General features: G+C 41.2%; 1 long non-coding RNA gene across 8 annotated transcripts; it reads right to left on the reverse strand.

Moving 5' to 3' along the window:
- Window positions 1–231: 231 nt before the first annotated feature.
- LOC131243468 (uncharacterized) lies at window positions 232–8842 on the reverse strand. 8 transcript variants are annotated; one of them, XR_009170085.1, is made up of 5 exons: window positions 7939–8842; window positions 7163–7249; window positions 6771–7057; window positions 799–1708; window positions 232–571 (listed from the first exon to the last, which is right to left on the reverse strand). It is a non-coding gene; the product is annotated as an uncharacterized LOC131243468 (long non-coding RNA). The 8 variants fall into 8 exon arrangements; XR_009170089.1 differs by having other exon boundaries at window positions 1497–1708; window positions 7939–8839; XR_009170091.1 differs by lacking the exon at window positions 799–1708 and having other exon boundaries at window positions 556–571; window positions 6771–6848; window positions 6915–7057; window positions 7939–8837.
- Between the last annotated feature and the right edge of the window lie 1825 nt (window positions 8843–10667).

Here is a 10667-nt window from a genome sequence, read left to right on the forward strand (position 1 = left end):
TTCCAATTTTTTCGGATGATGACTTCGATGTCCGACAATAATGGAGAGGAAATCGCGTGATATCGTCAAAATATCGTGCGATATCGACGATATATCGGCCGATATCTGGATTTTGAGTTTTTTGGTATCTTCCGGGGGTTATCGTGACTGTATTGTCTCACAGGGGTGCGATAACGATAATATCGGCCGATATATCAGCCGATAGTATCGATATTTCGAACACTGACGGTAACAAAGGTTATTACATTATCAAATTTATAGAAAAACAAAAAATTCAGACAAACCCATTCTACAAAAACCTGAATTAGACAAAATAGTGACAGGAGAAACCATCCCTCTGAGCATGACCAAAGACACAATTGAAACGGGGCCCACTGCAAGATCTCTTGAGCTCCCAAGAATAGAATATACCAATGGTGGGACAAAAATTGAATCTATACATCCAATTCAGAAAAAAAAAAAAAAATGACTTTAGATCTTCTACAGAAATCAAGTTTGAAAGAAACAGAAGAAAGTAGTGACTCAGCCCGATAATTGGAGGAAGATTTGTTAGCTTTGCATAGCTGATTCCCTGCATGAAAGAAAAAGAAATCAAATTAAGATCACTATGAAACAGTTCTATTTCCAAATTTATTTAAGTAAAATTCAAATCTGATGAGCCAATGAAGAGGAGAGAAAAGAGAAGATTGAAAAACAGAACTGTTAACAATCAATTTCGTAAGAAACGGAACTCAAATAACATAAAAACAAAACAGTTCTGGTGTTGCAATTTGACTTCATTATTGGACATTGGGTTACCGTCCTCAACCTATGGAATGTTGTGTGGTTGCCTTGGGAGGGAAGTTAACTTGTTGCACCTTGTTGATGATGGTCCTCAGCTGACATAAAATCATCTCCCAAGTCCCCACTTAGTTTCCTTTGCTTTTAATGCAAGTACGTATGCGTCAGACATTTTAAACACGTTATCCATATACCCTAATTAAGACCATTGTGATATAATGAAAATTGAAATTCGTTATTATGAAAATTAAAATTTTATGGTCTTCATACTTGTAAAACCTCATTCGTGATGTCAATGTATAGAATTCATCCAAACATCCATACAACAATTTATTTCCTCGACAAAGATTACATCTTTGACAAAGGTCATGGGAATAAATCACGTATAAGAACACCCTTCTAATTTCTTCATCTTTTTTCCAGAAATTATTTTCCCCTTACCTTGACGGATTCATTTAGCTTGAAGATCCTCCCCTAATGCTAATGTGTAATAACAACAGTGACCACTTTAACCCTTCAATTATTGATGATTTTACATGTATTCAAGCCATTTCTCCAACTTAGCCAATCCATAAAGTTGTCTAGATGCGAATGACCACATAATTCCATAATTTCTACATTAACTCTAGTCTCTCTATTGCATTCCAACAATTGAATAATACAACCATTGGTGTCTTCACTAGCAAGGCCACCCATTGCTGGTGAGGAATACACACCTTCGCATTTGTGTTTTTACTCTCTAACTATGGTCTCCAAATCCCCTCCACATTGAAGTACCCTCACTTGATTAATGAAATCAGCAACCACATGCATGAGTTAATCTACCCACTGAGTATATGTATTAATTAGGCTAAACTCTTCTTGTCTCGCCACCTTCAAATCCATAAAAAGATGATCTAGAGTCCAAATTTGTCAACAATCACCAACTCTGCTACCAAAAATGTCGCAATTTAGTTATCGCATCAAATGACCATTTGATAGTCAAATCACTAGAATCGATTGTGTAAAGCCAACACAGGAGTATCTGAATAAAGAGGGACAAACAACATCTAAGCCTTATCCTAACAAATTGGGAACCAAGATTAAAATCCCTACACTAGTTATAATGGGCTAAAACTCCAACAGAATGGTAAACCATTTAGATATCATAAAACATTCATTGGAGCTTTAACTTCACATTTACCAATAAAAAATAAAATATAATAAGCAGCCTCATGATGCACCATATGTTTCAGAATGCCTGGATATGCAGAGTGCATTGAGGCATAAGCCTTGCACACAGAGCATGACTTGCTGCAAGGCTGGACCACAAATAAAAGAAAACTATGGATTACATAATAAAGAAGATGTTATTTAAATATTCATTTGAGATCTAAGGCAAAATTGCAGACGGAGGCTATCCAGAAACCTATGTGGTGTTTCATCAATTTCAGCAATTTTAATATAGGTAAGCCATTCTTTATTCTATTCGACCATGAAAATCGTTTAATGTGTTTACAGGGGCTGGCATGCATCAGTCAGTATTTGATGCAGGACATGAAATTCAGATATGATGTGCAAGATTTCAGGCTTAAGATCACGTTAGTTTAGAAACAATTACACAAATTCCATATCCCACACAAAAGTCCAAACATTCAATTAAGGGAAATCTATGTGAGTCCAGATCTACACACGTTAGGGCTGGATCAATAAAAATTATGAACCAAACAATACTCAAAGGGAAATAGAAATCATCCACACATCCATGACAATCAATCCCTACTCTAAGGAATTTACCAATTTCAAATCAAGGAACCCTAGGGTGAGAGAGGGGGTAAAAATTGGAGATTTATAACAATCTAGGGCTGGGGTTTATATATAAAAAATAATTATAATAATAATAATAATAATAATAATAATAATAAAAGCATAAGAGAGTAAAAGAAGAAGGAAACCTGAACCAGAAGACAATTCCCGCGCGCGGACAGCAACAATGGCCTAGACGCATGTGCGTGTGATCACAGCCGCACGTGTGTGGGGCCCACTATTCAGCAAAAAGCCACCTTGGCCCTAGTCGGCCAGGGATGGACTCCAAAACCCCCAAATCTCAGCTTGATCCGATGCACGGTTTGTGCATGGTGTTCCGCCGAAGTTTTAAGCCTCCTGTAGGGCCAGATTCTGAAAATCTATTGTAGAGAGAAAAACGGCTGCAACTATTGATGGATTTGCAGATAGAATGCTTGTAGGAGAAGAGAAATATGGATGGAAGAAGGTAGAGGCGCATCGGGATACATGTGGCTTCGCACCACGATAGTTAACCCTTCGAAGAAGGGAGGGCTTCGCACCCAATTAAGCTTCACAACTCAGAGAGTAGGAAAACGCAGAATTTTTTATTAATCTTCAATGAATCAAAAGAACTACAAGGGGTGCCTATTTATAGGAAAACCCTATACCCAAAACTCGCACCATGTACGCAACCTATTACTTAGCAATGAAGTAAACTAAAATAAAAACCAAACAAAAAAATCTAAAGCGTTCATGATGTTCTAAATAATAACAATAAGCAAAACCTACAATATGAAATCAATCCGACTAGTGGGCTACAATCATGAGATCTCATGTGAGCTTTTCTTGATTGTCGGGCCCACTCTTTTGAATCAAAACTTCGTCCCCTAACTAGGAGGCCCTCCCTGGACGTCGTCATCAATCCACATCGACGGTGGAGTCCTCCTTCTGGCGTAGGTGCGTAGGGGGCGGCATGCGTGTGCGTGTGCGCGTGATGTCCCCATCAATTCTCTCTAGCTGCGAAGATTTCGCCACTGGCAAAATAAAACTCCTAAGCCGCTCCAGGATGTTAGGATCAAGTCTCTGCAGCTCCTCCTCAGTGAGCCACATGCTGTCTGAAGCTACGCGTGACTTCCATTTAACCAAGTACTTCTAAAACCTGCCGTCTGACGTTGAAACTATCTGATGGTCCAGGATATCCTCTATTTCCTCTCTGAGAGTGTGAAGGTTAGGTTTGGGAGGCAGAGGCTGAGAAGAAAGGTCAGGAAGAGTAGGTATGGGAGATAGAGGCTAGAAAAATGGGTCAGGACGGGTAGTTATGGGAGGTAGAGGCTGAAAAAATGGATCGGGACGTATAGGTATGAGACGTAGAAACTGGAAAAATGGGTTGGGAAGGTTATGTATGGGAAGTAGATACTGGGAAGAAAGGTCAAGAAGAGTAGGTATGGGATGTAGAGGCTGGAAAAATGGGTCGGGAAGGGGTCATAGTTCATGCAATAAATATGGAGAATCAAGATGGGTGGGCGAAGGGCTGGACAAATTATCATTGGTCCCCTGAAAAGTAACTAGATCCTCCACATCGAATGTGAAACTAATTCTCATGGAAGGTGAAAGATCTACCTCATACACATTGAGACCGTTTCATTTTATAATTTTGAAGGGTCCAGCGCTATGCGCGTGTAACTTACGAACGGCCTCCGGAGGGTACCGCTCAGGCCTGATGCGGACCATCACAGAGTCCTCAATATTGAATTCTTTAAAACGTTTATGCTGGTTTAAAGAAAATTTGAAATATTCATTACTAGTAGTGATCTTCTGCCTGATTTCTTAATACCATGAATGAATGTGATGCACAAAAGACTCACGGCCTATGAGACGGTGACATAGGGACAAGATCAATATGTTTCTCAGGTTTATAGCTAGTAACGACTTCATAAGGACTGAGACCTGTGGACCTATCAACAGAACTATTAAACGCAAACTCGGCTGTATGTATTACGGTGTCCCATGTTCTAGTGTGCTCTATATCCCTCCTAGGGGGAGACTCATCTGGTACATCATCACGAAAGACATCACGTAACTCATCCACTACCGAAATGACCTCAGTGGGTAACTCTACACTAACATCTGGTGCACTCTCTCCAGCCACAAGACCGTACATATTGTTCCCCTCAAAATAGTGGTCTTGATGTCTCTCATGAGATAAGTGCATGAGTGCACGCCCATAATTGATTCCTTGACCAACTCCATTCATTAGTCTATCCTCCAGGCCACCTGCCTGAGATTGAACATCTACCCCAATGGTAGGGTTTGTCCTGGCGATGGTCTTTAGTCAGGTAATGCACACATCAAGTTGATCAAATTTGATGCAGGACATGATATTCAGATATGATGTACAAGATTTTAGGCTTAAGATCACGTTAGTTCAGAAACAATTACACAAATTCCATATCCCACACAAAAATCCAAACATTCAATTAAGAAAAATCTATGTGAGTCCACGCCTACACACGTTAGAGCTGGATCAATAAAAATTATGAACAAAACAATACCCAAAGGGAAATAGAAATCATCCATACATGCATGACAATCAATCCCTACTCCAAGGAATTCACCAATTTAAAATTAGGGAACCCTAGGGTAAGAGGGGGTAGAAATTGGAGATTTAGAACAATATAGGGTTAGGGTTTATATATAAAAAATAATAATAATAAACAAGCATGAGAGAGTAAAAGAAGAAGGAAACCTAAACCAGAGGACAATTCCCGCGCGCGGACAACAACAATGACCTAGACGCACCTGCGTGTGATCACGGCCGTATGTGTGTGGGGCCCACTATTCAGCAAAAGGCCACCTTGGCCCTGGTCGGCCAGGGATAGACTCCAAAACCCCCAAATCTCAGCTCAATCTGATGCACGGTTTGTGCATGGTGTTCCGTCGAAGTTTCAACCCTCCTGCAGGGCCAGATTCTGAAAATCTACTATAGAGAGAAAAAGGGCTGCAACTATTGATGGATTTGCAGATAGAATGCTTGTAAGAGGAGAAATATGAAAGGAATAAGGTGGGGGCGAATCGGGATAGATGTGGCTTCACATCACGATAGTTAACCCTTCAAAGAATGAAGGGCTTCGCACCCAATTAGGCTTCACAATTCAAAGAGTAGGAAAACGCAGAATTTTTTTATTAATCTTTAATGAATCAAAAAAACTACAAAGGGTGCCTATTTATAGGAAAACCCTATACCCCAAAACTCGCACCATGTGCGCAACTTATTACTTGGCGATGAAGTAGACTAAAATAAAAACCAAACAAGAAAATCTAAAGCATTTATGATGTTCTAAATAATAACAATAAACAAAACCTATGATATGAAATCAATCCGACTAGTGGACTACAATCATGAGATCCCATAGTAGGCTTTTCTTGATTGTCGAGCCCACTCTTTTGAATCAAAACTTCGTTCCCTAACTAGGAGGCCCTCTTTAGACGTCGTAATCGATTCACATCAACGGTGGGGTCCTCCTTTTGGCGTACGTGCGTAGGGGGCGGTGTGTGTATGCGTGTGCGCATGATGTCCCCATCAGTACTGGTAGCCTAGATATGAGCACATTTGAGTGTATTCTAAAGCCCATATTTTTGCTTTTGGCAGCAAAACGATAGTGGAGGATTTGGATTCCAATGCATTCTCAACTGGGCACCTAACTCAGATAAAGTTGACGTTATCATGGAGCACTATCATTTTCTTATTTTAATTAAACATAATAACATATACTTGCTCTTCTTCTTTTTCTTCTGTTTTTTTTTTTACCCATATTTGTTTGCCCTCCTCTCTCCCTTCCCCAAGGCTGAATTCAAAAATCAAAACCTATCTAGGCTATGGACATAGCTTTCTCCATCAATTTGAAAAAGCTTTTAAATGGTAAATCGGTAAAAATTTCATGGCCTACCAAACATCAACCTTCCTCTTTTACCATGGATAGGCCAATAGGAACAACATTTGGTGTGGTGATGGGCACACATGATTGGTTTTTGTCTCTACTACCCATTCAACACCAACCAACCAAACGGTGAGAACCACCCAGCCAATGTGATTTTTAAGCAATTCTCAATTAACATATATGCATACCACACATACACTGTCTAGTAACTACCGTCTCAGTTAGGCCCACTTATTACAGATAAGTAATTATAAACAAAAAACCAAATAAATGACATAAAATTCTAACCAGAACCTCCCCCATATCTCATCTTGCTACGGTGGCCGAAGTCAAAGGCGAACCTCTTGCAATGACTAAAAGCAGCTCCTGCAAACAAAAAAAACTTTATTTCCACAAATATAAAGGTGAAAGAAGTGCAATGAACGAGAGGACCTGAATTGAATAGTTGCCGCTGTAACAGTGTCAAGAATGGTATTTGTGGTATCAGTATGGCTGTTTCATTGCAACATTATGCGCCTTGGTTCAATGTAAACAGGGCTTTTAGCCCAAAAAGTATAGGTAGATGGCTCATTTACCTGAATAAGAAGAAAATGGAAGCCAAAAATACATTTATGAAATAATAACAATCAAGGAAAGATGTGAATCGCCAATAAAAGTTCTTAGAAAACAGAGCAACTTACTTCCCATCTTGTCACTATTTCAAGTGGATATATTCTTAGTGTCCGGTTAGTATTGGGGTCAAGCATACGAATTCCATCTAAACCAATCTGAAAAGAAAAACAAACCAAACCATGACCTCAACAATATCTCCTACAAAGACAAAAAAAAAAAAAAGTTTTGTAGAGCATACAATAGTTACAACCACTTACGAGGGGGGAGTAAACAACCTAATAGATTACAAACCACATTCATCAAGATTTAACCATTTGGATTGAACACAATAATCAGAATAAATTCATATTCAATGGAGCATGGAGCTTGATTTGAGACTTCCATGACCCATACAACTCATATGATAATATAGCAGCAGCTGTAGTTAGTATGGTAGCAACTATGATAGTATAGCAATCTGGACATCTTTTGGACAACTACAAGGACATCAATAGGGACAACAACACATGTACAGCTGCAACATTTATACAAAAATTAGCTATTAAAAATGTCCAGCGATATAGCAGTGGATAGCAGGTGTTAATGGATAGTAATCAACAATCAAATGGCCAGCATTAAAGCTAACAGAATGGCCAGCAAGCTAATAGAATAGCCAAAAATCAGTTAAATAAAACGACTATGATCTACTCTGAAATGAACTATGATCGGTTATAAAAATGAACTACAATCAGCTATTAAATATGAACTACAATCAGCCACTGAAATGAGCTGTGATCGGCCATTGAAATGAGCTGCAATTATCTATGCAATTAAGCTGCAATCAACTATGGAAATCTCTTGTAACCTGCCATAGAAATCTGCTGTAACTTGTTATCGAAATCTGTTGTAATCTGCATCTGAAGTGAGCTGCAATCTGCACTGGATGACCAATGATCTGAAGTGAGCTTCAATCTGCACTGGATGGCCAGAGATCTGAAGTGAATGACCAACGATCTGAACTGGATTGTGATTGGCAACCTCCTCTCGAAAGTTTGCAGAAACTCTTAATCGACAATGAGGGCAGCGGTGTCAACCCTAACAGGGGAGAAGATGGAGTCGAGTGGCAGTGGCGGTGGCACAACAGATCGGGATTAATAGGGTCGGGATGGTAGTAGCTAAGGCAGTGGCAGAATGAAATCTGGGCGGCAGTGGCAGCGACAATGGGTCATCGGATCGAGATCGAGATCGAGCAGGTGAAAAAGATGCTTCAGGTGCGGCAATGGGGGTGCGGGCGTGAATGGAAGGGAGATTGACAGGAGGTTTGGCCGTGAATGGAAGGGGGTTTGGACGCGATTGGCAGGGGGTTTGGGTGCGATTGGCAGGGGGATTGTGCAGGGCAGAGGTTTCAGCTTCTAGTATCGGCCACGGTAGGGGCGATTCGCAGGTGGTTTGAGCGCGAGTTTGCAGCAATGGTTGAGACCAACAACGGGGAAGATGATCGGCAAGGTTGCAATTTGGCTAGAGGGTTCGGTGATGGGTTCAGACGGGCGGTCGGGAGTTGCAGTGGGTAGGAAACGAGTTGCAATTTAGGCGATATGCAGGGGCTGTGATGGGTCTTTCCACCGCTGGTGGGAATTTCCTTCCAATGCACGGTGGTCTATCAAGGCCCATTTCGGAGGAGAGAAATCAGGAGCTAGAGAGGGAGAGGGAGAGGGAGAGAGCTAGTTCGTCTGGCGGGCGAAGAGAGAGGGAATACGGTTAGATACTCGGACACGTGTTAGCTATTGACGTTGCTACTCGCTAGGTGGCTAGTGGTCGGTTGTCTATGGGCCCCACCATGATGTATTTTATCCATGCCGTCCATCAATTTCTAAAAGTCATATGAGGGGTCCCAAAAATGAGGCAAACTAAATCTCAGGTGGAGCACACCACGGAAAAACAGTAGTGATTGAATGTCCACCCTTAAAAACCACCTTTTAGCTACGAATTTCGTGGCTTCCACTACGGCTTTTAGCCGTCCGTATTTCTGACGGCTGAGCAGCCACACAACCAGCAGCGTTGCTCCCTTTTTTGATAGTGTAGCCTCTCTCTCTCTCTCTCTTTCTTTTTTCCTTTTCTTCTCTCTTTTCTTTCTTTTTTTTTCATTTTTAAGATTGGGTGTGTGAAGAGCTGGCAACGGGGGAGTTGGCCTTACTTGTATCGAGAGAGATGGATGGGAGGTAAGGTGTAACGAGGTGAAAGAGAGAGAGAGAGAGAGAGAGAGAGAGAGAGAGAGAGAGGAGGGATGACAGGTAAGGTGTGATGAGATAAGACTGAGGGGAGGGATAAAGAGAACATGGGAGAGGGATGGGAGTGGAGAGGAGAGAGCATTGAAGAGGAGAGGGGGGGCGATGCAGGCAAGTAGGAGTGGTTGAGGGTTTGAGAAGCCTTGGCCTTGCCTAATCAATGTCAAGGTTAAGGGATAAGGTGTAAAGGGGGTGATGTAGAGGTATATGTGGCGTGTGGGTCTTATGGTCAAAGTCAAGGGTCAAGGGTCAATGGTCAACGATCAACTATCGCAGGTCAACGGAAGTATGTAGGTTTAAAGTATGAGTAATATTGTATAATAAGCATATGTGTGGGTATGTATGTGTGTATGACACATGGGTAAGAGTAGGTGTGTGGGTGGGTAGATGCATGTGTGTGGGCATGTGCAGGTGAATGTATATGTGTGAAGGTATGTATGCATAATAAAATTAAAGGTTATTATTACATGGAATTTTAACTAGAATCTTGAATGGTTAGTATATTGAAAAATACTAGTGAGAGAAATGGACAAGGTATTCCATGCAAGACATTTTTTTTTTTGGGGAGGGGGGTGGGAGGGTTAGAAGGAGGGGCGATGGCTTCTCTCTCTCTCTCTCTCTCTCTCTCTCCCTACTCCTCAAGTCCTTGTGTATTGCAAATGCTCAAGTGCACCTTTGCCTCGAGCCCTACACCCCCAGGAATTAACAAATGTGCTTTTGCCTCAAACCTTGTGCCCCTCCCTCCCCTTGGACCTCGCAGGATGTGCTCCACGTTGACCCTTGCCACCCATGTCTCCATTTAGTGGACTGCATAGTGCTTCTCCAACTAGTGGATTATATACCCGAGCCTCCATCTAGTGGGCTGTACACTCATCCCCTAGTAGACAGAGCACTCACCCTTCCTGTTTTTTTTTTACTAAGATCTAAGAGAAAGAAGAGATGAGACATGTTAGTTGGGGCTGTCCACTCGCATTTGGCTAGGATTATGTTATCGGCATACCATATTCGTCATTGGATCGGGGAGGTAAATTGGTTTGTCTTCCCACATGTGGTTGATTTGAGTGGACTATTAGGATCCATCTTTTGGATCTTTGACATGGTTTAGTAATTGTGTCACTTAGTCCATAATAATAATATATACCATGAAACGCTATCCGCCTACACCCCACATACCATAACAATGACAATGGTTGTAACAGCCACCGTCGTTACTGTTAGATTACAAGCTACGACAACCTTATAAAAGTTGTTACGACCTTTTTTTTCCTTTTTGAAAAAATCTATTTCAAACCCATTACGATGTTGTTAC

This window comes from Magnolia sinica, chromosome 4 (assembly GCF_029962835.1).
Source record: "Magnolia sinica isolate HGM2019 chromosome 4, MsV1, whole genome shotgun sequence".
In the NCBI taxonomy this organism is placed as follows: domain Eukaryota; kingdom Viridiplantae; phylum Streptophyta; class Magnoliopsida; order Magnoliales; family Magnoliaceae; genus Magnolia; species Magnolia sinica.